Here is a 12,623-nt window from a genome sequence, read left to right on the forward strand (position 1 = left end):
GGTGATTTTAGCCAATGTTACAGTCTAAGCAGAACAAAATATGGCACAAGCAAAGAGGTAAAGAAGGTTGGAGTCATTCTGTATAGCGGTGTGGACAGCTTAGAGAAGTCAACAAGTAACAGAGAAGTACCTCCAATGCAGCAAGTTCTTAATATCCCTCAGCCTGAGGTCTTGAGGGGTGCGAGTGTTTGAGCAGAACCCTGTGAGAGCTGCATTTGCGAGAGCTCCAGGCTGAGGAAGAACGTAGTCTTTGCCAAACTATGGCCCAGCAGGCAGAGCTGGAGTCGCTGGAACTAAATATCCAGTGTAACTTCTTTCTCCAAGCCTCCCACTGGCAAAACCCAACCAGGAGCCCAAAGGCAAGGAAGCCCAGGTGGTACAGTCTGCAGAGGCCAATTTTCTGGGTAGAGAGCCAGATGGAGAAGAGAGTAGCTCCGGATGGAATGCATGAAACATTCACTGTAAAATGAAAATGTGATCCGATTACTTTGAATCTGAAATTACTTTGAAATTAAACTGAAAATGTGACTCTGTAAAACTCAGCTACTGATTACCGATTACACGAAGGCACATGTGATAAAGAGCAGAGCATAAACGAACAGTTAAGATTGGAATCCCAAAAGAATCTACACATTTAATAATGTGCTCAGTCAATATTGTATTCATCTATTTATCCATTCAGTCATCTATTTGTCTATTCAAGATAAGTGGTTTACCATAAAATGTGGCTTATATTTGAAGCCTGACTTAATTTTTAACAAAAAACAAACAACAGCTTTCCCCTTTTTTAGTATATAAGACAGCCAGAATTAGAACCCTAGAACAATAGGTATGATTTTTTTTTAATTTTTATTTATTTATTTGACACAGAGAGATCACAAGTAGGTAGAGAGAGAGAGAGGAGGAAGCAGGCTCCCTGCTGAGCAGAGAGCAGAGAGCCCGATGAGGGACTCGATCCCAGGACCCTGAGATCATGACCTGAGCCGAAGGCAGCGGCTTAACCCACTGAGCCATCCAGGCACCCCGAACAATAGGTATGAAAGAAATATATATATGTAAAATATATATACATATATATATATATATATATACAAAATTTATATGCTAAATTTTAGTGATAATTAAGTTCTAAGTGCATATGCAAACACATGTGGATAATTTTATGTTCAAGAGCTAGATAAAGAAAAGGGAGAAGAAACTGGGCCTGTTGGAGCAAGAGAGAGAGGACTGGGTTGAGTTAGGTTGGTTAGTAGGGAAAGAGTGCTACCAATAAACTGAAAAGGCAGGTAACAAACAGCATTACTTATTCATTTGTTCACATTTAGTCCCTAGAAACAATTCTATGGTAACAGCAATGAGATCTTCCCCACAGGGAGGAAATTAATGGAAATTTATTTGCACTAACATATAATCATATCAGATTCTTTCTTATTTCATTGACTATGGGACATAGTGAAAGAACTGATAGGGTGAAAGTTAAGTTGTGTGTTTGGAAAATAAACTTATTGATCGATTCTCTATACCTCTCATGTGATTGTGTATATTTGGGCTTTAATTCTATATTCTCCTGACTATTCCTCTTAAACTCATTCCAGGGTGATAAATTTAGTACAAAGAAAGCAATTGCCTAACCACTACTAGCCTAAAGGGCCAGGGATCCGCATCTCAGTTAATTTTTAGGGTTCCCTTGGTCTTGATCTTTGGTCTTTTTTGAAAAATATAAACTGTTTCACATTATCCTTCCTGGTCTTCTTGGCCTTCATCTCTAGAAATATCTCTTTCTGTGCTATTATGGATATTGCAAAGCATACATGGACTGCTTTTGCAAGTAATCAAGTTTGCTGAATATGTGTATCACCAAGACTTGCTAACTTAGTGCTGAAGTCTTATGAGCTTCCTTTGTTTATCTCATATTTCTCAATATTGCATCTTTTGTCTTCTGTATTGCATATTCCATACATTGTGTGATCGAGCTTTGTGTGCTACTTCAGCATGCTAGTTAGGAGCTGAGCTCTGGACTTGGGCTGTCTGTGTCTGAGTTTAGGCTCCCATGTTTACTTGTGAGCTGTGGGACTTTGTCATTACTTAACTTTACTCTGTCTCAATATCTTCTTCTTTAAAGGTGACAATCATTAATACCCAAACTGCAGGGTTGTTGTAAGAATGAAAAGGAGTAATCAATGTACTGGCACCTAGCCCAGTGCCTAGCATATAGGTGATCCTAAATAAATATAATTATTATATTATGATCAATACTACTTGAGGCTCCTCCATGTGGGAGGCTTATACTTCCCACAGCATTAGAGTTAGACTTGGCTAAATGATTTGCTTTTGCTAATGAAATATGAGGGAAATTGATGAATGCAACTTTTATGAGGAAGTTTTTAGAGCAGTGCAAGCGTGCATATAGATTTGCTCTTTCTGCCATAATAATGTAATTTCAAGATAGCTGTGCTCTATGTGCTGACACCATAGAATAGACACATCATGGAGGAGACTGAGAGCTGGATGACCAAGGATCAGTTTCATGAGCATGAAATAAACTTTTGAGATTTGGGGAGTTATTTGTAATTGTGTATAGCTTTAAAAAAGCATATATATTCCTCATGTCATCAGAATTCATTCATGGTCATGTTGTTATTTGTCCACTGTCTTTCTATCGGAGGTCTTTTTTTATGTTTCTTTTTATAGAGTAAAACACATGTCCTATGGGCTCATGGTAAAGTTGATCATTTGGTCAGGAAAAGACTTGAGCACTACCACCCTTAAGACAAATCTATGTTATCCTCGGCTCTGTTCCACCATTGTCATGTCTCCATACTTTTCTGAGTGACATGGTAATTTATGAAAATTTAGTTATAAAATCTTGGTATTTTTTCTTCTAAGAATTTTCTGCCAATGACGGATAATTTAAAAGCTTATTACTATTTTTTGCTTAGAAAAAGTAATGCTTATATATTTCAAGCGTATACTCACATTACCACAAATTGTTAAAAGAAAAAAGACAACAGCAATAATGGGAATTAATTTACTTAAGGCTTTAATGTGTTCCTGAATTGCATGAAAATAACAATTATGAATTTAGAAGTCACTTGAAGAGCTCATGAAGAGACTAAGATTTTTAAACACTTCATAAATTTTAAGAAAAATTCGCCTACATATTCCAATTATATTTAATAGTACATGATTATAGCTTTCAATGATCAAAACTATTGTAAAACAAATAATTTTTTGTTAATAATCACTCCCCAAATTAATCTTTTTCTAAATTTGAATTTTCTTGAAGTTATTTTATGGATGTATCCTGTCCTCTTAGGCAGCCATAAGGAACTATAGAAAAGAAGGTATTCCTTTACAGGAAATTATAATTATCTTTAGAGAAGGAAGGTGTGTTATATTGTTCTTAATGTTCAGAAATAACAACTGCAAAGTTAACAGCAGAAGATTTAGAATGAGAAACCGGACAAGGAGGGTTATAATGGCAAACTGACTTTAAATACTAATTCAAGTAATATCAAAATGTATTGGAAAACATACATGTTACCATGTATGGAATTTGGGCTCAGAGGAAGAACGTAAGTTAGAGGCGATGATAAGCATAGTTTCCTTTTCTCCTTTTCTTTCTCTCTCTCTCTCTTTTTAGTACTTAAACAGAAAAGGTAAATTACACAGGGGTTTTTACATGGGGAGGAGAATACTGATATAGAAGATATGTATTAAATTAGGGCTCTTAGTTCTGGATTAATTCAGACCTACCGTGGTCTTGGGCTAGTTACTTAAAACTTCTGGATCTGAATTTCCTCATTTGTAAGATTGAGTCAGATTGGATAGATAGATAGTCAGATTCTAAAATCAGGATAGTGAAGATCTGAAACTTCATGAAATTCTGTAACTAAGCACATTCTTTAAATTTTATTTATTTTTGTTTGTTTGTTTATTAAGGTAAGCTCTACACCTAACATGGGGTTTGAATTCATGACCCTGAGATCAAGAGCCTCATTAAGCACTTTCTTTTTAAAATACTGGTTGGGGCGCCTGGGTGGCTCAGTGGGTTAAGCCACTGCCTTCGGCTCAGGTCATGATCTCAGGGTCCTGCTCAGCAGAGAGCCTGCTTCCCTTCCTTTCTCTCTGCCTGCCTCTCTGCCTACTTGTGATTTCTGTCAAATAAATAAATAAAATCTTTTAAAAAAATATTGGTTAATTGGAGGCATCTGGGAAGCTCAGTTAGTTGAGTATCTGACTCTTGGTTTTGGCTCAGGTCATGATCTCAAAGGTTGTGAGATAGAGTTCTAGGCCAGACTATATGCTCAGCAGGGAGTCGGCTTGAGGATTCTGTCCTCTGAAAATTTTCTGGTCAAGTCATTATCAATGTTTTTGAAAACAAACTTTGGGGGTATGGCAGATATTACAGGTTGTTTCCTTCACCCATTCAAACTCTTTCCCCCTTGTCTTTCTCTAGTATTGGTGCTGGAAAAATAAATAATAAATAAATACAAAATAAAATTTACAACCCAGCTTCTTTTGCAGGCAGGATTGATGATATGACAAAGTTCAGTGAAAACTAAGGAAAAGATTGTTTAGAACTGCAGGGAAAGGCTGTTTTCCTGGGTACATGTGTTACCATTTTTATATCCCCCCTTTCGTTATCCTATAGAAAGTTGATCTGATGGCTAGAATGGCAGCAGCCATTTTGTGATACTAAGGAAAAGGCCCTGACAAACCACAAAACCTTGCCTTTCTACCCTTCAGCTACCAAACTAATACCAGTAGCTTCCTATCTTCAGATGTCTATGGTTTTAACAAATAAATAAAATTTTTAGTTTGCTCAAGCCACTGTTTATTCAGATTTTTCACAACTCAAAGCAAACCTTAATTCTGGGAGGGACTGAAAATAGATTCCCTTAAAAAAGGCATCCTAAAATTTGTGTATGTTTATTCATACGGTGAACAACATTATGCAGCTGTGTGAACACTCTACGTTCAAAAGGCAACATGAACTTTATGCTGTCACATCATAAGGTAATGTTATATTAGAGCTGAAATATAACTTAATGATTACTTTAAGCATACTGGAATCCCCACCCCCAAATAGCATTAATTTGTTCATGTTTTCCTTTCACTTAAGTGGCATAAAACCTATCTATGTTTAGCACTATTTTCTAATGAGGACTTTACCTACCAACAGTATGTATAAACATAGGCATACACCTCTAAATGTATATCTGGATTTTGAAATCTTTTCTTCCAATGTAAGCTGATTAGCTATAGATGTGAGGTACCTTAGTATGAAATACTTACAAAAAATGGATAGGAAAGCTATTCTTCTAAAAGAAACTCACTGTGAAAGCATAAAAAGGAAAGGTTTTTCTCTGATGGTTTCATAATTCAAAAACTCGGTGTGACAGCCTGCTAATGTGCACATGAGAACAGCATTTCACATTTGCATGGGACTAATTGCAGTTCAAAGTATTTCATAAATGAGCAATAGGTTGTGATTAAAACTTACTATGACCCACACATTTTTGCATAAGAAAGGAATTATTAAAAATAGAGGCAGCATATTCATCCAGTTTCCATTCAAAATTTAGCAAGGGAAAGAAATCCTTAATGGGTCATATTACAACCTCTATTACTGCACAGACCTCTCCCTTCAATGGGGAATTCCTGAACAGATGATGAGCAATACAATATCCATTGTTGCAGACCTAGAAATGGACAAAATTAATTGAGAATGAAATAGTCACTTAAATCTCCCGAGGAAGTATTATCAGCAACCATGAGGAAAATTATTTTCAAAATGAAATGACTTCCAGGAAAAAAAATGATCTCAGTAAAAACTAGAATTTTTATGGGGAGGACTAATAATGTACTCAAACATTTTTCTGGGTGACAAACAAAATGAAAGCCACATGATGGGAAAGTGCCACAGTGGGTAGGTAGACACTGGCCTTGCAGACGGGGTAGTTTCTAGGCTCAGGAGGCTGTACCTGATGAGATACATATTCTTCTCTTATTATTGTTGTACATGCAAACTCAACTTTAAATCTGATTGAGGAACCCAAATTTCAGTGCCACCTTAAACTGAGCCCTTTTTGGAAGGTCAGATATACAGATTATGGGAGTGTTACCTGTTATTCTTAGGACTCTAGTGCTATTTGCTTTCACCCTTTTAGATCTGGTAGTAAATAAGGAAAGAGTCAGGTTTGGTGGGGTCTGAAGCTTATACATATTTGGGACCCTTTTAAGTAAAATAATACTAAATTATGAATACAGGCACCTGTGCACATGAGAGTCCAGGGGGCCCAAGTTTTATTAGTTCCATGGTAAATCCACCTCTGGTGGTATATTATTCTTGATAAATTTCTGTATCTCTTACTTCTAAATATAATATCTGTACTTTTTTAAATGGCATCATCCTTTGGCGAGGATGTGGAGAAAGGGGAACCCTCCTGCACTGTTGGTGGGAATGCAAACTGGTGGCGGCCACTCTGGAGTTTCCTCAAAAAGTTAAAAATAGAACCACCCTACAATCCTGTGATTGTACCACTAGGTATTTATCCAAAGAATACAAGAATCCTAATTCAGTGGGATATATGCACCCCAATGTTTATAGCAGCACTATCTACAATAGCCAAATTATGGCAATAGCCCAAGTGGCCATCCACTGATGAATTGATAAAGAAGATGTGGTATATACGTATATATGATATTACTCAGCCATAAAAAGGAACTCAGTCTTGCCATTTGCAACACTATGGATGGAGCTACAGAATATTAGGCTAAGCAAAACTAGCCAGAGAAAGATAAATGCCATATGATTTCACTCATGTATACAATTTAAGAAACAAACAAGCAAAGGGAAAAAAGAGAGAGGCAAACCAAGAAACAGACTCCTAACTATAGAGAAGAAACTGGTGGTTACCAGAAGGGAGGTGGGTGGGGGGTTGCATGAAATAGGTGATGGGGATTAAGGAGTGTATTAGTTAGCATTTTTTCTTTTTTAAGATTTTATTTATTTATTTGACAGACGGAGATCACAAGTAAGCAGAGAGGCAGGCAGAGAGAGAGGAGGAAGCAGGCTCCCTGCTGAGCAGAGAGTCCAATGTAGGGCTTGATCCCAGGACCCTGAGATCATGACCTGAGCCGAAGGCAGAGGCTTAACCCACTGAGTCACCCAGGCACCCACAGGAGTATATTTGTGATGAGCACTGACAAACTAAAGGAAAGTCACATGATAGGAAAGTGCTATGGTCCCTTCATCACCCATGTATGGAAGTGCTGAATCACTATATTATATACCTGAAACTAATATTACACTGTATGGTAACTGACTGGAATTTAAAGAAAGTTTCAAAAAAAATAATATACAAACAAAATAATTAAATGGCATCACCATAAAATTAACATACAGAAAAAACTATATAGTATGTGTTATAGAATTCTGCACATAGCAGGTGTTCGGGTAATTTGGACAATGTCATAAAAAAGGATGGGACTTTTTCATGCATAAAAAGTGGTGTTCACTTTTAAACATGATAGAAAATCACTTTTTTTAAAAAAAGGATTTTATTTATTTATTTGTCAGAGAGAGAGAGAGAGAACACAAGCAGGGGGGATTGGCAGGCAGAGGGAGAAGCAGACTCCCCACTGAGTAAGGAACCCAATTGGGACTCAACTGACTGAGCCATCCAGGAGTCCCTAGAAAATCATTTTAAAACAACTTGAGCCTTAACTAAATACAAATAGGTCCTAAAAGGCTATACCCCAAAGGAGATCACTGATGAGAACTGAATGAAGCACAGTACTTAATAATCCAGTTTTAGGAATCCAAAAGGAAATTTACAATCAGACTGGATAACAAAAAATCACCAAATATCTGTATTCTTTCTTATTTGTGTTTATATCCTCTATCATTTGGAGGTGGTCTTCATTTCTTCATTATTTTTTTTTATTCATTTGACAGAGCTAGAGAGCCCAAGCAGGGGGAACAGTAGAGGGAGAGGGAGAATCAGGCTCCGCGCTGAGCAGAGAGCCTGACGTGGGGCTTGATCCCAGGACTCTGAGATCATGACCTGAGCCAAAGGCAAATGTTTAACCAACTGAGCCAGCCAGGTGCCCCCAAAATTGCAAACTGGTGACTGAAAGCAAAGAGAAATGAAGGAACCACAGAAGAAACCACTTTTAAGATTCTGCTTGAAAGTGGCGCACATCACTTCTGCAAATATTTCATTGGCCAAAGTCAGTCATATGGCTAAGCTGGCTATTGATTTGGTCCCCAGGGGGTGACACAAATATTTCAGACAATAATGAAATATATGCAGTACCTCTCCCTAGAAAGAAATTTCAAACATCTGGGGTGTTTTGAGGTTCAGCATGAGACACTTTTTTTTCTGTTAATATGTACAAATTTCATCAGTTTTCTTGGAAGAGAAAATTCTGTTCAAACCTAGTTTGGCAAGCAGTAAGAGCCTACTATGGTGAGGGCACTATGCTGATCCTTGGAGAAAAAAAGTGTAAATGAATGCATAAGAAAAACAGATGTACATACATACATGTGTAGTTTACATACAATATTAAAAGTTAATTAAATTACTTTTGAAGTGTGGACTGCACATAGGGACTTCCTTCCAATGAATACAGTATGGGAAAGAGACAGAGAATAAATTTACAAACTGGTAAACATTAATTTAGCCAGGTCAACATCAGCAGTGATAAATCACGTTGTTAGTATGTACATGTACCCTGGATATGATGTACTAAAAATGGTATTTTACTTCTATCATTTTCCTCACAATACCCATAACCCAAGTCTAAACATGAGAAAAACATCAGACAAGTTCCAGTAGAGAGCCACCCTGCAGTATAGCTAATGATCACTCCTCAAAACCGTCATGGTTATCAAAGATAAGGAAAGTCACAGCTGAGAGCAGCCTACAGAATCATGACCACTAAATACCATGTGGGATTCCTAGGGGGGGATCCTAAAATATAAAAAGGATATTAGGGGGTCACTGGGTGGCTCAGTCGGTTGAGCATCCAACACTTGGTTTGAGCTCAGGTCATGATCTTGTGGTTGTGGAATTGAGCCCTGTATCAGTCCATGCTCAGTATGAGTCTGCTTGTCCCTCTCCTTCCCCCAGTTTGCATGCGTGCTCTCTCTCTAATAAATAAAATTTTAAAAGAAAAAGGACATTAGGTAAAAACTAAGGAAATGTGAAAGCTATGGACTCCACAGTTAATAATAATGTCTCAACATCAACTCACCATTTGTTAACAAATATATGACACTAATATAAGATGTCAATAATGGGAAATTATGTGTGTATGTGGGGGATATGTGGAAACTCTCTGTATAACTTCAATTTCCCTGTAAATCTAAAACTGTTCTAAAAGTAGTCTATTAAAAAAATACAAAAGTATGGTTATGTAATCTCTGTCTTCAGAGTTGAGGAGAGCGTAAAACCAGAAAGAAATTGTAATACTATATCATAAATGGATCAGTTTGAACAGAAAAGCCCCATTAGGACTTTTAAGAGAAACTCTAATCTTTCCCACTAAACCTTATCTTAAAATATTTGAACCTCCAGTAGCACCTAGCAAGTGCCTTGCTTAAAATTGGCATTTGAGTATCTAAGAGAATTGATGAGGAATTCAGCTCCCTATTGTCAAATGACCCAGATGTGGTGGAAATAGAGATAGATGAATATTAGCTATGCCCTGTACACCTCCCTAAAAGGAGAAAACAAATTTCAGTTCAAATTCTTCTGTACATATCTTTATTACACAAACACCTAGTGAAATCCCAGCACTTTGTCTTTTTTTGGAGTTTAAAAAGACATTTTTGGGGGGTTTCAACAAACACTTCCTATGGAAGGTTTCTTTGAGACACAAGAGAGGAAAAATTGTTTCCTTTTGGGCAGTAGTAGGCAAACACAATCATTATTCAAGAAAAAAAAAAGGCTAGACAGGTGGCAGTTTCAGAAAGGACTCTATTATGGAAGGTAAAGGGTTAAAGGTCACTAGATGTTTATACCTGCTTAGGCCTAGTTCACATGTGAATGAGAAGTCTCTCTAAATTTTTTTAGTCAACATTCAACACAACCAAATTCACTACTGAGATCCCATTATCAAGATTCATCTTCCTAAAACGGAACAAGATGGGATCTGGAGGGAGACAGACCATAAGAGACTCTTAATCTCACAAAACAAACTGAGAGTTGCTGGGGGAGGGTGGGTATAGAGAGGGTGGTTGGGTTATGGACATTGGGGAGGGTACATGCTATGGTGAGTGCTGTGAAATGTGTAAGCCTATGTGTAAGCCTGATGATTCACAGACCTGTACCCCTGGGGAAAATAATACATTGTATGTTAATAAAAAGAATTAACAAAGAAAAAGAAAAAAAAAAGATTCATCCTCCTGATGAGCATAATCCCTAGTGTAGACAGAAAGTTAAGCAAACTAAACTCTAGCACCAACAGCTCTAGGATTGTGCTTATTTTTAAGTAAAGCTAGCTGACCACCTCTGTACTGTGAATTCCCGATTAGAGAAAAGTAAAGTTTAAATCTGACCACAACACGCCTTCATTCTACTATAAATGCTGAACAATTTTAGATTAGACACCATCCCGCTTTCTCTGAGTTATCCTGGTCTTTTTCCATTGATAGCAGAGTTTAAGTAGAATCCGGCCACTAACTGTGAGACCTTGGACAAATCACATCACTTCTCTGGATCCCTGTTCTCTTCACTGAAAATGAGGGCACTAGGTTAACTGTCTCTTGTTCTTTACATCCGTAAAGATGTATGATGATATGAGCAGTTGTATTTTAGTTGACGTGGTGGAAAACAGAAATGTACATGTGGAGACATAGCTTTAATTCATTTGTCACATTATACACCCCATAATATTATACTCTTTGAATGATCAAATGTTAGCATTAGACAAGTTTGTTTAGGATTACAATTTTAAAAAGATTTTATTTATTTATTTATTTGACAGAGATCACAAGTAGGCAGAGAGGATTACAAATTTTAAAAACATCTTTCAGGGTTCCACTCTGTATAAAGGATTCTATAGGTTTAAGTGATACTAGTATGGACTAAGTTATAGCAGTAGAAAAAAAAAAAAAAAAGGTCTGCAAGGTAAAAATACTAACCACTGAAAGGAATCACCTCATCAGTTCTCGGACCTACTAATTCTGCCTCCTTCCATCAGGGTTGGTCTCAGAGCAGATGGTGCTCTCTGTTCAGCCTTAAAACGCGACCAACTAAACCATGTTTCCAAGCAATCACCATATTTCCTCCCATTTCCCATTTGGTCTTAAAAACCCCTAAATGTAGCGTTTTCTTTTAAAATCCCCTTGAATGATTCCTTCAGCTGCAAGCGTATGTGGGGACCCTCCAGGTACCGCCCCACAACGCGCCCTTCTCTCAAAACGAAGTGGCGAAGCTGTGGACCCCCGGGCTCTGCGAGGCGCGCACCTGAGCGGCCAGGGCTCCTCGAGCGAGGGCGGGCGCGGCGGCGGCCCGGCTCCCTCTCGCACCGTCCTGGGTCGCGGCCGCGGGCTGCCGAGGAGCCCCGCAGGAGGAGAGCGGATCGCCCGACCATCACCTTGCGCCTCGCGTGGGCGTGATTCGCTTGAGAAACCCAAGTCCTCTCAGGCACCCAGTCCTTCCCCTGGGAGTAATCGCCGGTCCAGCCCCGAGCTCTCCTCCGCTCCACCCTAGGCGGCTCTCTGGGTCCTGCTGCCTCCCGCGCGCCCTTCCCCGCGCCTCGGCCGCGCGCCCAGGTGTCCCCGCACTCTTCATTGCCCCCGGCCGGCGGCTCGCGGGCCTGCGGATCTCCGGCGCCTGGGCCCGCGCTCCCGTCGGCCGCCCTGCCTCCCTTCCCACCGGCCCCGCCCAGCCTCCGCCGCGCTGGGGCTCCCGGCCTGGCCTCTCCGTCTCCCTCCCACCTCCGCCCCCCCTCCTCCCCAAGAGTTGCTATTTTTAGTAAATCCTCCGCGCGCCACCACCGGCTCAGCTCGCAGCTCGCAGCTCGCAGCTCGCAGTCGCGCGCACCGCCCTCCCGAGCTCCCCCCCGCGCGCGGTGGCCGCGGCGGCGGCGGCGCGTCCCGCACACCGCGCAGCGCGCACCGAGCCGGCCCCGCCGCGCCCGCCGCCCTCACCGCGGTCTCCTCCTCAGGCGCCTGTCGCGGCTGGTAAGTCTCTGCTGGCGGAGCAGCGGCGGTCCCCGAGTCAACTTTCAAACCCCCCCCCCCCCCTTTGCTTCAACCTCGCCATTCTCTTCTCAGCGAAAGATGGCTGTTTGGAGAAGGGGGAGAAGTTAGGGGGTCGCCGGCGCGGGGCGAAGGAAGGCGCGACAGCCTCAGCAGGCGCGGGCGGAGGTGAGTGGCACCACAGCCGGGTCCCCGGCTGGTGCCCGGGGAAAGCCCTGGGAATTGGGGGCCAAGCGTCCCCCGGTTGTACCGCTGGATTCCCTAGGTTAACAGCATCCCAGTCCGGACCCCAACACAGCTTGCCTTGCGTCTCCCAACCCAGAGGCTGGTGGGTTTAAGGGAACCTTTGTCCTAAGTTCAGTGCCAGGTGATTTCTTTTGCTGAGCAAAAAGACGTGGACTACGAC

General features: G+C 40.4%; 1 protein-coding gene across 12 annotated transcripts in view; it reads left to right on the forward strand.

Annotated features, from left to right (window-relative positions):
- Positions 1–12,021: 12,021 nt before the first annotated feature.
- HDAC9 (histone deacetylase 9) overlaps positions 12,022–12,623 on the forward strand; it is a 940,182-nt gene continuing 939,580 nt past the window's right edge. For 4 of the 12 annotated variants that reach the window (XM_059171302.1, XM_059171295.1, XM_059171296.1 and 1 more), the window contains exons 1-2: positions 12,023–12,199; positions 12,293–12,385. The gene's annotated coding sequence lies outside the window, so the exon portion shown is untranslated. Of the gene's footprint in view, positions 12,200–12,292; positions 12,386–12,623 lie in introns of all 12 variants that reach the window. The other 8 variants (XR_009352864.1, XM_059171292.1, XM_059171305.1 and 5 more) reach the window with 5 other exon arrangements.

This window comes from Mustela lutreola, chromosome 4 (genome assembly GCF_030435805.1).
Source record: "Mustela lutreola isolate mMusLut2 chromosome 4, mMusLut2.pri, whole genome shotgun sequence".
In the NCBI taxonomy this organism is placed as follows: Eukaryota; Metazoa; Chordata; class Mammalia; order Carnivora; family Mustelidae; genus Mustela; species Mustela lutreola.